We start from the raw sequence: 21,481 nt of genomic DNA, 5'->3' as shown, positions 1-21,481 counted from the left end.
TCAATATTAACATTCTGACCAAGTTTCATGAAGATATAGTCATAAATGCGGCCTCTACAGTGTTAACAAGCTTTTCCTTTGATTTGACCTGGTGACCTAGTTTTTGACCCCAGATGACCCAATATCAAACTCGTCCAAGACTTTTTTAAGGATAACATTCTGACTATGTTTCATTAAGATTGGGCCAAAATTGTGACCTCTAGAGTGTTAACAAGCTTTTCCTTTGATTTGACCCAGTGACCTAGTTTTTGACCCCAGATGACCCAATATCGAACTCATCCAAGATTTTATGGAGGGTAACATTCTGACCAAGTTTCATTAAGATTGGGCCAAAAATGTGACCTCTAGAGTGTTAACAAGCTTTTCCTTTGATTTGACCTGGTGACCTAGTTTTTAACCCCAGATGACCCAATATCGAACTCGTCCAAGACTTTATGGAGGGTAACATTCTGACCAAGTTTCATTAAGATTGGGTCAAAATTGTGACCTCTAGAGTGTTAACAAGCTTTTCCTTTGATTTGACCTGGTGACCTAGTTTTTGAACCCAGATGACCCAATATCGAACTCGTCCAAGATTTTATGGAGGGTAACATTCTGACCAAGTTTCATTAAGATTGGGCCAAAAATGTGACCTCTAGAGTGTTAACAGTCAAATTGTTGACGACGGACGGACGGACGGACGGACGACGGACGACGCCGGACGCCGGACACAGGGTGATCACTAAAGCTCACCTTTGAGCACTTCGTGCTCAGGTGAGCTAAAAATATATACTGACACTAAACTGGAAACAAACTTCCCATACACTGACAATGCTATGACAATACAATGGTAATAAAGACAATTTTCCTAGGGGGAAATAAAAAAAATTAGTAACACTGAGTAGTAAGCCATATATTGGGATACTAGTCCATCTTTAGCTCAGTAGGTAGAGCGTCGATCTACGGATCATGGGGTCGCGAGTTCGATCTTAGGACGGGGCTTGTGTTCTCCGTGACTATTTGATAAATGACATTGTGTCTGAAATCATTAGTCATCCACCTCTGATTCATGTGGGGAAGTTGGCAGTTACTTACAGAGAACAGGTTTATACTGGTACAGAATTCAGGAACACTGGTTAGGTTAACTGCCCCCTGTTACATGACTGAAATACTGTTGAAAAACAGCATTAAACCCAAAACAAACAAACAAAACTAGTCCATCTGCCACACTAATGTATACCCGCTGTTACATGACTGAAATACTGTTGAAAAACGGTGTTAAAACCCAAAACAAAAAAACACTCATGTATAAGTGCTCATAACTTTGTACTGCATAAATGAATTTAGTTAAAACTTTAAATAATGATTCCAGTTTGCTAAAGTGTTTCTCTTGTCCATGTAAGAGAGCCTGGCATGTTGTGACTGACTATACACTGACAATACAATGACAACACACTGGCAATATGCCAGTGTGTTGTCAGAAAAATATTTCCAGTTGACTGGCTGTGCACTGACAATACAAGGACAACAGACTGGAAAGTCCAAAAAGCCGCTTGTTGTCAGTTGTGTATCCAGTGTGTTGCCAGATTGACATTGCATACCAGTTTGTTGCCAGATTGTTGTCAGTGTTTATTTCCAGATACCTCTGTATAATTTAGCTCCTTCAAATAGTTTTATATGAAAAATCAATGAAATTTTGTTAAAACGTCATTACAAACATCACTGACAACAAACTGTATATAAACTGGCAGCAGACTGGAAGTTAAATTTTACAGCTGGTTTTCAGGTCTGGAAATCAACTGACAAGCACATGGATACATGATGGTTATTAAGTGGCAACACACTGGATCAGTTTATTGTCAGCTCTGGAAATAGGCTGGCAAGTAACTGGATTTTAGAGTATTATTGACTGGAAACACACTGGACATAAACTGACCACACACTGACAATAGGGAAGGTTTTTCATAAGGGAATAGTTTGAAAATGAGTAGGTATGTAATAAACATAAACTGAAAATTCTCTAACATCTCTTTGACAACCTTCAAATAATACTGATAAGAGCCGTAGATGTAAATGATAATAAATGAATTATGCACAATAATACAATTAACATGATGAATAATGTAGGAAGGAAACAGTCCTAAAATAAAGATACCGGCTATTCCAGAAAAAAGAGACATCCTAATGAAAAGACGTATATCGGATAAGACACCATTTTCTATTTCCCTAATTCCATTTCCTGGACGTCTCAATCGCGTCTATCATCTAGTGGCGGGAATGAAGATTGAACTATCGTAACCTTGTATTAAATCGTGTCTTCCTAACCTTCTCATCTAAGAATTGATAGTGACACTTCATAATAGACTAAGCAAGTCGACACTGATAATTTGATTTATCGAGGCGCTACTGATCAAATAAAAGAACGAGCATCGGTAATTGAAACTGTCTTAGTAATTCGATTACTTTAACAACACTGAATCACTAATAAGAAATCTCAAGCGCTAATGTATATGTCTATATCAGAATACAAACAAGTTATAGAAAACCAGATTATTGTGCACTATGATTTCTCAAAAAGAGTCTGGCAAAAACTAATTTTTATGCTCTTTCCATATACTGCTTAATATCAGTTCATATTTTCAGTGTGTTCTTCTTCTGGAAATAAAAGCAGTTTTGAAAATCTGGATCCAAGGTAGGAGACCAGTCTGAAAACTCCAGTATCTGATTGGCTGCTTCTGAGTACAGTTTTGAAATTGACCAATGGCAAGGCTGCATTCCTAGACTGCCCTCCAAACTTATCTTTTTAACTCTGGACCCCATTCTTCTTCATTCTGTTTTTTTTTTTAATGGATTCAACATTATTTTTCAGAGTTCCTAGAAACTGCACTAGCATCCACTGAGTTCTTCTCCACAAGTAACAGACAACTTCTCCACACAAATCAAAGGTGATGATTGTATCACTAGACATATATTTTCTCCTTTTGAATCAACTTAGAGAACATTCATCTTGCCTGGGGATCTAACTTTCAACTTTATCCAACTGACATCGTATGTTCTCCGTGATGATTTGATGAAAGACATAGTGTCTTAAATCATTCATCCTCCATGCATCTCTCATTCATGTGGGGAAGTTGGCAGTTACTTGCGGAGAACAGGTTTTGTACTAGTACAGAATCAAGGAACAATTGGTTTGGGTAACTGCCCACAGTTACATAACTGAAATACTGTTGAAAAAAAGGTGTTCAAAACATATAACAAACAAACAAAACAAACAAAGTTATTTTAAGTGCTCTGTTCATACTGAAATACTTGCTCTGAATGTACTATGAAGCTTCCCTTGTAAAAATCATGGTGCTGAAAGACTCAACTGGGAGAAAAAATTATACAACATATCATACCTCACTAAAAACAGATAAGATCAAAAAATAGAAATCATTACCTTAGAATGAGTTTTAATTTTAGATTATTATCCAGTTCATGTCTTTATTCCTGTTATGAAAAAAATTCAATTACTCTAAAAGCGTCACTGCCAGAAACTGAATCACCAACTAGAAACTTATAATATATATATTACATCAATTTCTTAAGAGCAAATTACATAAAATGAACACTCATGTTGTTTGACAGGCAAAATCGACAATTCACGTTTTTTTGTTTTGTTTTAATATTACGTTATTAAGCTTTTTTGTAAACCATGACAAAGAAACAAAGCAAGAAATGTTCATGATAAACAAATTAAGACACTCATCGAAATAAATTAAGTTTCATTAACTGTATACTAATTAACACTTTGAAAAAGCTCTCACCTCCTCATAGACCCCTTAAACATCTTTAAGAAGGAGCTGTTAAGGACCAGGGAGAAGCAACAGTTGCATCCACTTAACAATTATCCTGAAGTTTGTTGAAAAAACATCAGTAACCTCTTAAATCATCATAAAAATGTAAAAACACATTAACACCAAGAAAGAAAAAAACAAGTTAAAAGTTGAAAAGATTCATCATTTTGCCAGGGCACGAAAAGCCATCAGATGTCTGTTTGGTTATAGCCAAGATCAAAGCATGGGTTTATTTGTCTGTTTTAAAGCCCCACATGGGGTGGCCATGTTGTTTTCCTGGTTTGGCAACATGAGAGAATGATTTTATGACATGAATGCATAGTTCAATTTAAGATACTGTTAGTTTTTCATCTATTATGGTTCCATTAATTAGTAAAAGTGGCCGTTAAAATGCTGTTAGGCCTGCCCACAATCTTGTGCAGGGAAGGCGTGTGAAAAACAAATAAAAGTAATTCTGGAGAATTTCAGCACACTAGAGTTGTCAAGCAAAAATAGTATATGTTTTTTAAACCCATTAAAAAATTTAATGGGCTGTTAAAAGTATGGCAATTTACTCTTAGTCTTGATTCATAATAATGCTTTTATAATTGAATAAGCATTACCTAGCAACAGTGAGAGACTGTAAATAATGTGGCAGACTTTTCTAAAACTGCACATTCCTGCTTAACTTTCAGAAAGTTCTACACTTAAAATTCCATCAATTCAAATTTTCCTCCTCTGCTGTTATTTTGTAATTGAAGATGAATATCATTTTATTAAAAGAAGACAAATACATTCTGCACAGTGATTAGGTACCACCACATTCTGAATTTCACACATCATACAGTTCTGAAATGATTTTTTTTATTTAAATCTTTAGATTTTGGCATTATAAAAATTATGGGGTGGAGTTTGGCTTAAAAAACAAATTATGGGGTGGACTTTGGAGAGGTCAGTGATGGTCATACTTAATAAAAATAAAAAATTAAATCAATTAACACTGCAAATAAATCAGAAATGTCATTTAACTGTTTATGTCGTTTGACAATGTTTCTTAGTTTATGTCTTCGATGGTGGATTAACTTCTCCACAAGTAACAGACAACTTCTCCACACAAATCAAAGGTAATGATTGGATCACTAGATATATATTTTCTCCTTTTGAATCAACTTAGAGAACATTCATCTTGCCTGGGGATCTAACTTACAACTTTATCCAACTGACATTGTATGTTCTCCGTGATGATTTGATGAAAGACATCGTGTCTCCATCTCTCATTCATGTGGGGAAGTTGGCAGTTACTTGTGGAGAAATGATTTTTTTATTTAAATCTTTAGATTTTGGCATTATAAAAATTATGGGGTGGATTTTGGCTTAAAAAACAAATTATGGGATGGACTTTGGAGAGGTCAGTGATGGTCATACTTAATAAAAATAAAAAATTAAATCAATTAACACTAAAAATAAATCAGAAATGTCATTTAACTGTTTATGCTATTTGACAATGTTTCTTACTTTTGTCTTTGATGGTGGATTAACTTTTCTGTTTTGTGACTATGGGAAATTATAAACAGGATCTATTTCTACTCAAGTCTGAACTTTGGATCAGCAATGCAAATTTTTCAACAATTTCGAAGTACATTTGGCAAGAAAATGACATAAGCATTGTTATAACCATCAGAAAGTGCATATACCTCCTGATACAACATTAAACTGACATGCATCATGCCAAAGAAAATATTATTTACTGAGACAAAGAAGTCTTAAATAAGATCCCAAAAAACAGAAAATGCAGAAAATTAGACTGGTTCAGCATACTTCATTAAGTCCAATGAAGCGTTGCCTGCATGGTATAAGAATCATCAGAGAACCAGACGCAAAATGCAAAACAGAAACTCAGACGGAAATTTGCGATACAGATAGCAGTTTATTTGGTTTTTTTTTTTCTCACTTTGAATATTGTTTTTCAACAGTATTTCTGATAAGTTAGACAGTTATTTAAATGAAATCTTTGAGTTCGTAGACAAGTCAAATGCACAGATATTGGCAGATATTTACAAGGCCACTAAAATACAAGACGAAGTACACAAATTTCATCAGACGCATTATAGGAGTGTCTTTGATTTTAAAATCAGCAAGAGGCCCCTTTTTGCCAAGGATATAATTTTATCTTTTAATTTATCCTAATGAACAAGTTTCTTCTAAAATATCATTAACAAAAACAGCAGTGCATTTGGCTGTAGGTTGAACTATTTTATCTAAAAAATGTCACTTTACTGTGGTAAGTGACACTGTTGAGAATCGAACAAGGAAAAATTAATAAATAGTTGCAATTTTTTTTTTCAACAAAGATAAAAAGTCAAAATTTTCAAAAACAAAGGATGTCACATTTATTTTATTCATCAGTCATCACAAGAATAGTCAGATCTTTCAATTTTTCCACAAGCAGTTCAAAAATTTTAGATCATTACCTTTAATTAAAGAGGATTTTCACCATCTATTTAATTGCTACAGTTATTTTATTACTAAAATTGTATAATTTGTAGATCTCCAACGAAAACATTTTATGATGGGTGGGGAGTGGGGGAGGGTAGGATTTTGTCTGCCAAGGTCAATTTGTCCAGGAAGGACTTTGTGTTGCACTCAATCTCACCTCAACAATTTTGTCGCTCAGAACTAAGATAAAAAAAATAATCACAAAAGTCCAACAGGAAAAACTGCATTCAAAGAATGTTGCGCCGCCAATACAAGCATATGACATTCTTTTTGAAAACACTATTATTTTGCCATATTTTCTGTTCTCATGAAAAAAAATGCAATAATTTTGTAAATATCTTGGTTGGCTTCACTTGATTTATAGCCGTCAAAAGAATATTCTGTATGTTTTTTTAATTTTAAGCATCATTTAGAGCCTTGAAGATAATCCCTTATCCAGGAAACATCGGTTATGATAACACTTGCAGTATCTGACCCCAGGGAACCCTTTAATATATTAACCACAAATTGTATTGCACATTTAACTGTCTGGCTATGATATGAAAGCCTTTAACTTTGACATTATAGGAAAATCATATACCGTTTGCAACGCTATGAATCATACCAAAACAGTTCAACATGACTGTACCACTTAACCTGCAGATAAGACCATCTCTCATATAGACCACCTCCACATAAAAACCACCTCTAAATAAAGACTATTTCTGAAGAAAAAAACACCTCTACATAAAAATCACCTATGCATAAAATCCATCTCTACATAAAGACCACACCACATAAAAACCACCTCTAAATAAAGATCATTTCCACAAAGCCACCTCTATACAAACAAGGCAGTCTGAAAGACAGCTAAATCCCCCGCCACTGCTATGGATAGTGAAAGGGTAAACCTTTGATTTGAGCTGTGACCTTGACCTTGAACTGACATGGCTGACTCATGAATTCTGCACAACGTCTTGATGAGGTGATCATTTGGCCAAAGTTTCATGAAAATCCTTCAAGGGGTTTAGGAGATACAGAGCTGAAACCTTTGACCTTCAGTTGTGACCTTGACCTTAAGTTGACATGGCTGACTCATGAGTTCTTGATGAGGTGATCATTTGACCCAAGTTTGATGAAAATCCTTCAAGAGGAGATACAGAGTGGACACAAAATGGAAGGCTCAAACCTTCGACCCTTAGTTGTGACCTTGACCTTGAGCTGGCATGGCTGACTCATAATTTCTGCACATTGTTTTGATGAGGTAATCATTTTACCCAAGTTTTATAAAATTCTATCAAGGGGTTTAGGAGATATAGAGCGGACACGAAATGGAAGGCTCAAACCTTTGACCTTCAGTTGTGACCTTGACCTTGAGCCGACATGGCTGACTCATTAGTTCTGCACATCGCCTTGATGAGGTGATCGTTTGACCAGAGTTTGATGAAAATCCTTCAAGGAGTTTAGGAGATATAGAGCGGACACAAAATGGAAGGCTCAAACCTTAGACCCGAAGTTGTGACCTTGACCTTGAGCCGGCATGACTGACTCATGGGTTCTGCACATCGTCTTGATGAGGTGATCATTTGACCCAAGTCTGATAAAATTCCTTCAAGGGGTTTAGGAGATATAGAGCGGACACAAAATGGAAGGCTCAAACCTTTGACCTTGAGTTGTGACCTTGACCTTGAGCCAACAAGGCTGACCCATGGGTTGTGCACATCGTCTTGATGAGGTGATCATTTGACCCAAGTTTTATAAAATTCCTTCAAGGGGTTTATGAGATATAGAGCGGACACAAAATGGCAGGCTCAAACCTTTGGCCTTGAGTTGTGACCTTGACCTTGAACCGACAAGGCTGACTCATGGGTTCTGCACATCGTCTTGATGAGGTGATCATTTGACCAAAGTTTCATGAAAATCCTTCAAGGGGTTTAGGAGATATGGACCGGACACGATTTTGTTACGGACGGAAGGATGGACGGAAGGACGGACGGACGCAGACCATTCCTATAATCCCTCTGCCAAGGGGGATTAAAAATCTGCACTATATAAAAACCATCCCAACATAAAGCCACCTCTGCATAAAAACCACCTGTAACTAAAGACCATTTCCACACTAGATGCCCATTGGCAACATGTTGAGCCCGCCCTTTGACCCCTAACTGTGACCTTGAACTTTGAGATATAGTCTGTTTTATTGAGCCAGATATATACAAAATTCCTCAATGCAAGATCTGACATGACATTTGACCTCCAACTGTGACCTTGACCATTGAGATAGGAACCTGAGGTTTGCGCATGACACTCCATCTCACTCAGAGGTTAACATTCTTCACAAATATAAACAAAATTCCTCATAATGCATGTCAAAGTTATGTGCCAAATATATACAAGATTCCTCAATGCAAGATCTGACTTGACCTTTAACCTCCAACTGTGACCTTGACCTTTGAAATAGGAACCTGGGGTTTGCGCATGACACTCCGTCCCACAGAGGTTAACATTTAAGCCAAATATAAACAAGATAACTCCATGCATGTCAAAGTTACGGTCTGGACAAAAAAATCTGGACGGACAGAAGTACGCACACACGGACGCACTCACGCATGCACACACGGACGCACATACACCAAACAGTCATTTGGACAACTACGTCTTCACTTCCGCATGTGGGCTTGACAATAAAAACCACCTCTGCATAAAAGTCACCTCTACATAAAAACCACCTCCAATTAAAGACCAATAGACATGATGCCACACACTCATGCTAATCTTTCATACATCAATATTCAGGTTCTGTTGTAACCTGAAGAATAAGCATGTAACAGAACCAGTTACAGAGACCACCTGTAAACAAGACAATCTTATAGTCCTAGACAAATTATCCATGACATATACTTTAAGTATTAACCTTTACCCTGCTAAATTTCTAAAATTAACTGGTCTATCATTCAAATTTGGCAATAACTGCTCATTATTCAAACGGATCTTCACTGAAAATGTACTGACTGAATAGCAACCTGTGCAGACAATGATCTGCAACCTGTACGGTTGTGCAGGCTAATCTTGGTCTGCACTGATCGCAAACGCAGAATCACCTGCAAACAGCAGGCTATTAAAGGCTCAAGAACTCATTATTAGCTATAAATTATGGAATCCTGGACACCTACTGCAGTTTTAACATAACTGAAATACTTTAACAAAAAGCAACAGTAACAAGCAGTTCCAAATTTATTTCAAACCCAATTAATTTCAGGTAAGCAATAACTGTAACAATTTCAGCTTCAGGTATCCTCAAAGAAAAAAAAAACGATAAAAAAAGAAGAATAAGATTATTCTAATAGACAAGACGGCTGGTTTTTCTATCAAAACAAGAGATAATCTCATAAAAACCAAAACATTCCACCTTCCGAAATAGGTGCATCATTCTTCAAACTGGAATAAAAAAATCACTGAATTAAGGAAATGGTAGATTTGCACCATTTGTCAAATGAAACTTACACTTAGTACCTGTTTCTGTCCATTTAATTTGAGCTCAAGCTTATTGTGACAGTGAGCTGCCATTGTCATGATTGTGTGTTCCGTGATACTTCGATTTTATTATATTCGTTTTATAGTGGTTCAGGGGTATGGAGAACTATATTTTTCTTTATTTGACTGTCTCATCAGTGTACAGCATATATTATAGACATAATATAATATCGATACAAAATGCACACTGCCACTCTATAATAAAATCACAGAAAACTGGTATTATGGTTTGGTCTGGACGTTGCCATGCTATAGCTAATGCTTGTAAAATGTTGGATTCAGAAGCAGATACAAAATAAAAACAAGTGATCCAAATAACCTCTGATAATCCCCTGATTATCATAATATGCTAAAATAATAAGTATAAATTAGAAGGATTATCTGCATGTTGTCTGTGTCAGAAATGTTCATAATATTTTGACACATAGAATTATAGTCAGATGTTTTTGCTTTTTTCATTCTAGAGGAAATAAGAAGTATAAAAGTTTTGCTTCTGGTTATCGTTATATATACGTTATATATGCATTTTTCCACCATTTGATGAAAGACGAAGCCCTGGGTAAGCATTATTTCACACACAAGCGGGCACTGAGTATAACAACCAACCTTCCATAAGCCAGTTGGACAGCTTCCTCATAAGCAATGTTTCAAACACACATCGGTTAGGGGCAAGTGATTCAATGCCATTGACCTTACCCACTCGGCTACAAAGACCCCCGTTTTTCTTTGTTTTCAAAATTAGATTGGGGATAGTTTTTCTTTCATTAAACGCATTAATTACGTCAATAAATATAATTACAAACTCTTGAATAATAAACAAAAATGATATTGCCGAAAAATCTGAACGACATGACTTCACCACACGAACATGAACAATTAACACATAACAATAAAAAAATCTCTACCATGGAAGCTATTACTGACTAATTATCATAATTCCTAGTGCCAAGAAAATATTTAACATTGTAAATATTACCAGCTTTTGTTTATTACAGACGTATATGAGTTTTCTGCACTATTTATATAATGACGAAACTTTTGCAGGCATCAATTTATCAATTTTACAGTATAATCCTGCATTTTAATAGCCTTCAACCCTTCAACAACAGTCGTATTACCGCTATTTACGACAAAGCACATGCAACAATTAACTAGTAATTGAGCTACTAATTACCTCTGAAACCTAAAAACCTCGTCAGATAATAGAAATATTCCTTATAACTCTTAGAATCCATTATCAAGCTTAGCTTCTCGCACATATTTTTGCCATTTCACCAACTTCACTTCCCCGCCTAATGCTAACTTCAAACAAAACGAAACAATAAGCATACTACAATAACGTTCATAACAACGAAATAAAACAGTATCATAATCACTGTGACTCTCCGTACAAACTTTTTCCAATGCTGACGAGGTCTGTACATGATGCTGACGATGTTTTCAATGTTTTCAGAGTACAAACAAGATGTAAAACAAGTTCATTAACATTTTGTCCAGACATTTTTTTTCTTTGCCGAGACTGTTACCATTAATTGACCATACAACTGTTTTCTGGTAAAAAAAAACCCACAAAGTTTTCAGTATCAAATTTATATACTACCTTTTAACTTTTAATATTTTAGTAGAATTGTAGTTTATGTTTATTAGAAAGTTAAAATCCTATACATGTACCATACAGTAAATCCTGTGTTTACAGTACCTCTAAAATGCAAACACCTCTCTAATACCTTTGCAAAATAACAAATGCAGATTTTTATTCTCTGAATATACCTCCCTCTCAAGAGCAGCCCTCTTTACAAGAGTATTCATACTGCCCCAAAGAAAAGCCCAAGTTCATATAGATGTCCAGAAACATTTTCTACAAAAATAATGAAACACCTGTCTATTTTTTAAAAACCCAAACTTTAATCAAATATAAAATTTAAGGCTACCGCTATCATAAAATAAAATAAAAAATCAGAAAAAAAATCAGGAATCTACAATGTTCTGGTGTTAAATGGTAGAGAAAAAGAATATTTGCTTTTCTGCTGCCAGTTTCAGTTGTCACATGGTTCCATTATTTATCAAGAAAACAGGAGAAAACAGGGATATAGAAAACACACCTAATAATGTCAGAGGTGTCACATAGCAAAGGACAAAAAGCTGTAAATCTCACCGAATCAATGGCCCAATGTATAATGTCCAAAATGCTAATTCCAGCATAAATAATTGATGACATACAAAGACAAAAGAGGATAAGATTTACTAATATCTGACACAAGAATTCTGAAACAGGATTACAGAGAATTTTGCTTGAAAATGTGCTGCAAAAATTTTGATATACAAATTATTATTCTATACCTATTTTTTGTCTTCAAGTCAGCGGATCACATCTGTACCATGTGATTCACAGTTTAATATATTTCCATTTTTGATACATTACTGTGAAATCATTTAAATTCGCTGGCATGAAATTTCGCGCAAACGTGAAGAAGGACTGTTTCGCGCGGGCTTTATTTCACGCATTTTCAATTTTAGAGAAGAAACAATATAATAAACAAGAGGGCCATGAAGGCCCTGTATCGCTCACCTGACCTATTGACCTAAAGATCATCAAGATCAACATTCTGACCAAGTTTCATTAAGATATGGTCATAAATGTAGCCTCTAAAGTGTTAACTAGCTTTTCCTTTTATTTGACCCGGTGACCTAGTTTTTGCCCCCACATGACCCAGATTTAAACTTGACCTAAAGATCATCAAGATTAACATTCTGATTAAGTTTCATGAAGATACAGTCATAAATCTGGCCTCTAGAGTCTTAACAAGCTTTTCCTTTGATTTGACCTAGTGACCTTGTTTTTTAACACACCTGACCCAGATTTAAACTTGACCTATAGACCATCAAGATTAACATTCTGACCAAGTTTCATTAAGATATGGTCATAAATGTGGCCTCTAAAGTGTTAACTAGCTATTCCTTTTATTTGACCCCCGTGACCTAGTTTTTGACCCGACATGACCCAGATTCGAACTTGACCTAAAGACCATCAAGTTTAACATTCTGACTAAGTTTCATGAAGATATAGTCATAAATGTGGCCTCTAGAGTGTTAACAAGCTTTTCCTTTGATATGACCTAGTGACCTAGTTTTTGACTCCATCTGACCCTGATTTAAACTTGACCTAAAGATCATCAAGATTAACATTCTGACCAAGTTTCATTAAGATATGGTCATAAATGTGGCCTCTACAGTGTTAATCAGCTTTTCCTTTGATTTGACCTGGTGACCTAGTTTTTGACCCGACATGACCCAGATTCAAAATTGCCCTAAAGATCATCAAGTTTAACATTCTGACTAAGTTTCATGAAGATATAGTCATAAATATGGCCTCTAGAGTGTTAACAAGCTTTTCCTTTGATATGACCTAGTGACCTAGTTTTTGACCCCACCTACCCCAGATTTGAACTTGAGCTATAGATCATCAAGATTAACATTTTGACTAAGTTTCATTAAGGTACGGTCATAAATGTGGCCTCTACAGTGTAAACTAGCTTTTCATTTGATTTGGCTTGGTGACCTAGTTTTTTATCCTACATGACCCAGATTCAAACTGGACCTTAAGATCATCAATATTAACAATCTGACCAAGTTTCATGAAGATACAGTCATAAATGCGGCTTCTACAGTGTTAACAAGCTTTTCCTTTGATTTGACCTGGTGACCTAGTTTATAAACCCAGATAACCAAATATCGAACTCGTCCAAGATTTTATTAAGGGTAACATTCTGACCAAGTTTCCTTAAGATTGGGCCAAAAATGTGACCTCTAGAGTGTTAACAAGCTTTTTCTTTGATTTGACCTGGTGACCTAGTTTTTGACCCCAGATGACCCAATATCGAACTCGTCCAAGATTTTATTGAGGGTAACATCCTGACCAAGTTTCATTAAGATTGGGCCAAAATTGTGACCTCTAGAGTGTTAACAAGCTTTTCCTTTGATTTGACCTGATGACCTAGTTTTTGACCCCAGATGACCCAATATCGAACTCGTCCAAGATTTTATTGAGGGTAACATTCTTACCAAGTTTCATTAAGATTGGGCCAAAAATGTGACCTCTAGAGTGTTAACAAGCTTTTCCTTTGATTTGACCTGATGACCTAGTTTTTGATCCCAGATGACCCAATATCGAACTCGTCCAAGATTTTATTGAGGGTAACATTCTGACCAAGTTTCATTAAGATTGGGTCAAAAATGTGACCTCTAGAGTGTTAACAGTCAAATTGTTGACGACGGACGGACGGACGGACGGACGGACGGACGGACGACGGACGACGACGGACGCCGGACACAGGGTGATCACTAAAGCTCACCTTTGAGCACTTCGTGCTCAGGTGAGCTAAAAATAATAATAGCGCGGTCTTAAATTCGCGCATTGGTCCTAGCGCGAAATACACGAAAATTCGTCCTACGCGAATAGAAATGAGTTTACAGTATATTCCGTATTTGATGATGAAACAATTTTGATTAGAAATTCTCCATGTTAACAAAACGACAGGTGATGGATCCACATGAATATCAACAATGCGATGTTTTAATATATGTTTAAAAGATGAAATCATGCTGTTTTTTCTTTTGCTTTAGAGACGAATTAAAGCACAGAATAAAAGATTGTTTAACATTGTCTTGTATAATATGTGATATATTTGGACTCGTACCCAACAAAAAAAACATACTGGACTCACCCATCAGCTCATCCACTATGTTTCTTTGAATGGGTAAGCATACAAATATATCGCCGTATTGTGCAGAAGTTTAATAACCTAATAATAATGAACATTACAAGGTATTAATTATACCCCCACCAAACATGTTTGAGGGGGGTATATAGGAGTCAGTTTTGTCACGTCCCGTCGCGTCGCGTCCCGTCCCGTCCCGAAATCTATTATCTCAGTTATTACCCAATGGATTTGATTCAAACTTAAAATATATGTTCTACCTTATCACCCACATCATGTGACACAAGGTGCATAACTCTTGACACCAAGTTTTCATGAATTATGTCCCCTTTTACTTAGAATTTAAGGTTAATTTTGTTGTATTTTCACTATATCTCAGTTATTACTCTATGGATTTGATTCAAACTTAAAATAGATGTTCCACCTCATCACCCACATCATGTGACACAAGGTGCATAACTCTGACACCATTTTTTAATGAATTATGCCCCTTTTTACTTAGAATTTAAGGTTGATTTTGATGTATTTTCACTATATCTCAGTTACTACTGAATGGATTTGATTCAAACTTAAAATGGATGTTCCACCTCATCACCCACATCATGTGCCCACATCATGTGACACAAAGTGCATAACTCTGACACCAAGTTTTCATGAATTATGTCCCCTTTTACTTAGAATTTAAGGTTAATTTTGTTGTATTTTCACTATATCTCAGTTATAACTAAATGGATTTGATTCAAACTTAAAATGGTTGTTCCACCTCATCACCCAGATGATGTGACATAAGGTGCTTAACTCTGGCATAAATTTTTCATGAATTATGTCCCCTTTTACTTTAAATTTAAGGTTGATTTTGATATATTTTCACTTTATCTCAATTATTACAAAATGGATTTGATTCAAACTTAAAATAGATGTTCCACCTCATCACCCACATCATGTGACACAAGGTGCATAACTCTGACACCAATTTTTCATGAATTGTGTCCCCTTTTACCTAGAATTTAAGGTTAGTTTTGATGTATTTTCACTATATCTCATTCTGATTGGCTTAGAGCCAAAGGGAAGTAACCTTTTTTTTAACTTTTGTACTTAGTTTCTTCCCCTTAAATTTCAGGAATTAGTCTATTTTTAGAAATCCTATTTTTAGATTTTTAATATTTTAGGTATTTTTCTAACTTTTTTATTATAAGTCCTATGTAAAAAGTAAAAACATTTTTTTGTATTCACTTTTAGTGTATCTCTAATATTAGAGATTTAATATATTTACTAGTATTACTATACTAGTATTATACTAGTATTACTTATATGTGGAAGCCCAGGATGAAGTACTCCAAAGTATTTTTAAGATTCCTTATGGTTGCCATTCTTCTGTGACAAGACCGTATGGTGGGGGTATGAGTCACTCCTGTGACAGTTCTAGTTTTCTTTTATTTCTTATCTCAGGATATTCACTAAGTAAATCTGAATCAATTTGAGTATTCAGTCAGCAAATAAGACAAAAATGTAAAAATTTGTATTTCTATTATCTCCCTTTAATTGTCTTCAAAGTAATCTTTCTCTGAAACAAAATGTTTTGTATACCATATATTTGTTAATAATTTCTGTTATCATTTATCAAGTGTTAGACTACTTTTTTTTTCAATTTCCTAAAAGCAAAGAGAAAAAAAAACCAGACTGGTTTACAGTTGCTTACCTTGTATTTGTTTCCTAGAAAGTTTTGTTATTCTATTCCAAATGCAATTGGCACTGGTATAAACCTTTGTAATTGGCTTCAGGATTTTTGTTCTTATTGTTGTTTTAAACATAAAATCACTGTATTATAAGCACTTACAACTGTTAAACACCTTAACATATTTCTTGTCTAAACACAATGCAGTAACAGTATACTTTGTTAATTATTTTGATCTCTAATTTCAAAGCATACAACCTTCTTTGGCTGCAGGATTCTTAAAAGAATCTATAGACGATTTATTTTGTTACCTACTTTTTCCTATTTCAAAAAACTATTTATCACAGTATCCAAATTTTTTCTCTGACAAATTCAGTACCACTAATAAATTCCTGAACAGCTTGCTGTTAATTCCAAAAATGACTAGTAATTATACATTAACGGGTTTTATTCCTAGGGTTATTTCAACAAGAACTGGACAAATTATCTCAAAATGACCACATGAATTCTGATAATAATTACATGAAATGCTTAATTTTAAGTAGTGTCATTAAAGTGTCACACCTACCAGCTGGACTGGCACCAATAAAATCTGCCGCTATTGTTTGTACAGCTAACTATTATAACATGCAGAAGCCTTAGATTTTTGCTTTTGCTAGACCCTGTTTACATCAAAACCTGATACATAATCAGAAAAAGTGAAATTGTAACAGCATCTAAAATGAGACCCTTTTTACATCAAAATCTGATATACAATTAGGTGAGCGGCTGCAACAGCATCTAAAATGAGACCTTGTTTACACTAAATTCTTAAATAAATTTTATCTACATTGCTTTACGACTGATATTTAAAGTTAGGATAACTTGTCAGCTGAGCTCAGCTGCAAAATCAAGTTATTTTTGATTAACCAATTAACTGTCATGATGGTGAAAAATAGTAAATGAACAGTAAAAGCACAATTTTAGAATAGCCTCTGAATAAATAAATAGAAATTTAAACTAACCTCTCCTATGTCTGTAGCCAATATGTCAAAGAGCATTTAGTGTAAACAGGGTCTTAATTACAATATTTCCTTTCCAGCTCTGAATTCTGTAAAGACCAAACCCTGCTGACTGAACAAATATTCTTAATTCTGTGCACATCAATGGTGATAATTAGAGAGGATTTACTGACATATCAGATACATCCCTCAGTCTGGGACCGATTGTCTCTCGTTAAGCAAAAGAGAGAGAGAAAAAAGAAACAAACAAAATATTTTTTTAATGTTAACTGGGTCTAAGAGTTGCTTTAAGCAAGTTAGGTCTTTAGTGCCAGACATCTCCTTTAAGAAACTGACTAAATTCTGTAAATACCAAACCTGCCACTAGACAAATATTCTTAATTTCATTCATATCAATGGTGGAAATTAGTTGTACATCTCAGTCTGGGGCCAATTGTCTCTCATTAGGCAAGTGTGCCTCACAATGCAATACAGGTACAATATATATTGCACTGATGAAAAAATCTGATTGTTAAACTAACTGCATGTATATAGCTTTGACCATCAAGGCCTGGCTCATCAAAATTCATTAGCACTGATTAGCAGTGTGAAAATGAAGACAATATTTTTTACCTTACAAAACCTGACTTCAATCTAGCAACTGAAACTTCAAGCCAGCAGGCTATATTACAGAACATAAGCCAGTTCCTAACTACAAAATGACATGCAATCATAAATGACATTTTAAAAGTTCATTTTTTCTAATGAATCTTAGAAATGAAACATGCATTATATTAAGTAACTGCCACTATATCTTTGTAATATAATAATGCCATTATATTAAATATAGAAATCATTTTTCAAGGATCCCCAAAGGAGTCTTCTTTAACAATTTCTATTTACATCTAACTTCCAAAAAACTAACTTTTGCTTTTGTTCTTCTACATTTTATTGATATAATTTCAAATTTTTGGTGGCTAAGCAGACACGAATCTGAGAGCATTTTGACTTTATGACAATTTCTCAGAATTTATTACATTAATATAATAAGTATGGCAAGGATAGGGATTAAAAACTGGAATAATTTGAAATCATTTTTTTAATATAAAAAACCAACCTTTTATCATAGCAGCCATGGAATTCAATGATCTTTTTTAAAAATTAGATACTGCTTCTATTACAATGAAACAATTGATATTTCAAAGCAATTGCTCAGGGAGTATGAGGGAAATGAAATAAGAACCATGAGCCAATTTACTCAGAAACTGCTCAAATATGAAAGAGAATCAGTTGAAACAATGGTATCTCAAACTCGCTTAATAACTTGAATTTTTCAAGTCCTGTCCCTAAAACACATGCATAAAATATGACTTTAAGCCAAAATTTTATTTATATCTCGAAGTTAAACACTTGGTTCCTTGGAAGATACAGAGTTTCAACCGTATTTTGCCTTAATTAGGCATTAGGCTAAGTGTTCCAGTGATAACACAGTGTGACTATGAAACCAGGGATCAAAAATTCAAATACCCCCCACTCCCACCCCGACTCCCTTACTAAAACTATTAGGCTGGAATAATTACATTAAGTCCCTTGTTTGGGTGCTTAATTTACATGCTAAACAATCAGATACGCTTCTGGAACTGGTGTATCAAACTTCTGTATCTTGCACTATGCATCCTTCACCTAAAATTACTAACCGTCTATGAGGTAAAAGAGTATTAAAGTTATTGTCAAGCCTGTACATAAGGACTAAAAGGGTCAAGCACTGAGGTCATTACTTGAAAGTCAAAATACATTGGGAATATTACTCCCTAATTGGATCCCTTATGAAAAACCTTCCCTATTGTCAGTGTGTGGACAGTTTATGTCCAGTGTGTTTCCAGTCAATAATACTCTAAAATCCAGTTACTTGCCAGCCTATTTCCAGAGCTGACAATAAACTGATCCAGTGTGTTGCCACTGAATAACCATCATGTGTCCATGTGCTTGTCAGCTGATTTCCAGACCTGAAAACCAGCTGTAAAATTTAACTTCCAGTCTGCTGTCAGTTTATATACAGTTTGTTGTCAGTGATGTTTGTAATGACGTTTTAACAAAATTTCGTTGATTTTTCATATAAAACTATTTGAAGGAGCTAAATTATATAGAGGTATCTGGAAATAAACACTGACAACAATCTGGCAACAAACTGGTATGCAATGTCAATCTGGCAACACACTGGATACACAACTGACAACAAGCGGCTTTTTGGACTTTCCAGTCTGTTGTCGTTGTATTGTCAGTGCACAGCCAGTCAACTGGAAATATTTTTCTGACAACACACTGGCATATTACCAGTGTGTTGTCATTGTATTGTCAGTGTATAGTCAGTCACAACATGCCAGGCTCTCTCACATGGACAAGAGAAACACTTCAGCAAACTATCATTATTTAAAGTTTTAACTAAATTCCTTTATGCAGTACAAAGTTATGAGCACTTATACATTAGTGTTTTTTTGTTTTGGGTTTTAATGCCGTTTTTCAACAGTATTTCAGTCATGTAACAGCGGGTATACATTAGTGTGGCAGATGGACTAGTTTTGTTTGTTTGTTTTTGGTTTAATGCTGTTTTTCAACAGTATTTCAGTCATGTAACAGGGGGCAGTTAACCTAACCAGTGTTCCTGAATTCTGTACCAGTATAAACCTGTTCTCTGTAAGTAACTGCCAACTTCCCCACATGAATCAGAGGTGGATGACTAATGATTTCAGACACAATGTCATTTATCAAATAGTCACGGAGAACATAAGCCCCGTCCTAAGATCGAACTCGCGACCCCATGATCCGTAGATCGACGCTCTACCTACTGAGCTAAAGATGGACTAGTATCCCAATATATCGCTTACTACTCAGTGTTACTAATTTTTTTTTATTTCCCCCTAGGAAAATTGTCTTTATTACCATTGTATTGTCATAGCATTGTCAGTGTATGGGAAGTTTGTTTCCAGTTTAGTGTCAGTATATATTTTTTTTCTATTTATCCTTATTAATGTTTAATATGAATTTTAATGTGACTTAAAACCTTCATTTGCTTGTGACTCAATTTTAATACCAGTTAAGATTTGCAATATTTCAGTTATCAATAATATAATGTTGAAACCAAAGGAAATTTGACAAAGATTATAGTAAAACTGCAAGTTTAATTTTACAGGGTAGCGAAAATACATGACTTTTAAAATTTCTGTATCTGTTTAGCAAAAATACTTGTTGCGGACAGAATCTGTGTGACAATGAAAACAAGTAATTGTAAAATGATGAAAAAGTACCTTTACAATGTGCCCATCAGTGCTGGAAAACTATTGAAAACTGAAAATAGTTTTGGAGGGAAAAATGCAACACTCAGCCATTTTGATAAGGTGTCTTGTAATATTTGTTTTGCTGTGAAAATTGCTAAGATGGGTATATTGCCAGTGTATTGCCATTGTGTAGCCAGTGCATTGTCAGAATCTGCTCTGAGTAAATTTATATCCAATGTACTGTCAATAGATTGAAACTAATTACACACTTGTTCAATGTCATGACCTGACATGTACTAAGCAGGTCCCATAACTATACTTTTTTCCAAAATTAAGCCCCTTTTTCCATATAGCATTGTTTGCTTAAGTTTTTGTATGCAAGCTGGTATCTCAGTACTCATTCAATACGATTATGAAATTATGTTTTTTATTTCCAGTTTCTTGCCATTTTCCTGCCAGATTTCTTCCAGACACTGGAAACAAGCTGACAATATTGTCAGTGTGTTTCCATGCTGATTGTTATGAGCCAGTTTATTGTCATATAGTTTGCAGATTATTCCCAGAAACTGGAAATAATATGGAAATAGTGTCCATATTATTTTCAGCTAAACTTTTTTTCTTGGAAGTTTGTTCCCATATAGGAGTCAGATTATTTCCAGTTACCTTTTTTTTTTGACAGACTGTTGCCAGATCATTGACAGTTACCTTGCAGCTTAATGCCAGCTTGTTTCCATATTTCATTTTCGTAAGGGATGTGCTGACATGGCAGATGTGCTGACATGTCACTCTTGAGCCACATGTTAATTTCCAACCTATACTTCATTATAATTTTGTTCACATAAATTTTCCTGGTTTTGGCAAAGATGGCTGATAAGAAAATGAGAATTTTATGTGTTCTAAATTCGGATCTTTAAGTTTTCATCTTGGTTGCATTCTTTGCTTCCAAAGGATCTTTTTACAGATTTTATTACCGGTAACTATCACAACAGCAATCTTTAAATGCCATGTGTGGCGGCTGTAAAAATCCACG

General features: G+C 34.9%; 1 protein-coding gene across 4 annotated transcripts in view; it reads right to left on the bottom strand.

The window, feature by feature from the left end:
* Window positions 1–21,481, bottom strand: part of LOC123557884 (protocadherin beta-15-like) — a 119,241-nt gene that overhangs the window by 34,143 nt on the left and 63,617 nt on the right. The window contains exon 1 of one of the 4 annotated variants that reach the window (XM_053544256.1): window positions 10,978–11,145. The exons of the other annotated variants lie outside the window; for them this stretch is intronic. The gene's annotated coding sequence lies outside the window, so the exon portion shown is untranslated. Of the gene's footprint in view, window positions 1–10,977; window positions 11,146–21,481 lie in introns of those variants that run through there. 4 annotated transcript variants of the gene reach the window in all.

The sequence above is a fragment of the Mercenaria mercenaria genome, chromosome 5 (assembly GCF_021730395.1).
Source record: "Mercenaria mercenaria strain notata chromosome 5, MADL_Memer_1, whole genome shotgun sequence".
Classification (NCBI taxonomy): domain Eukaryota; kingdom Metazoa; phylum Mollusca; class Bivalvia; order Venerida; family Veneridae; genus Mercenaria; species Mercenaria mercenaria.
The sequence above is the reverse complement of the archived record's forward strand: the minus strand, read 5'-3'. Positions and strand labels throughout refer to the sequence as shown.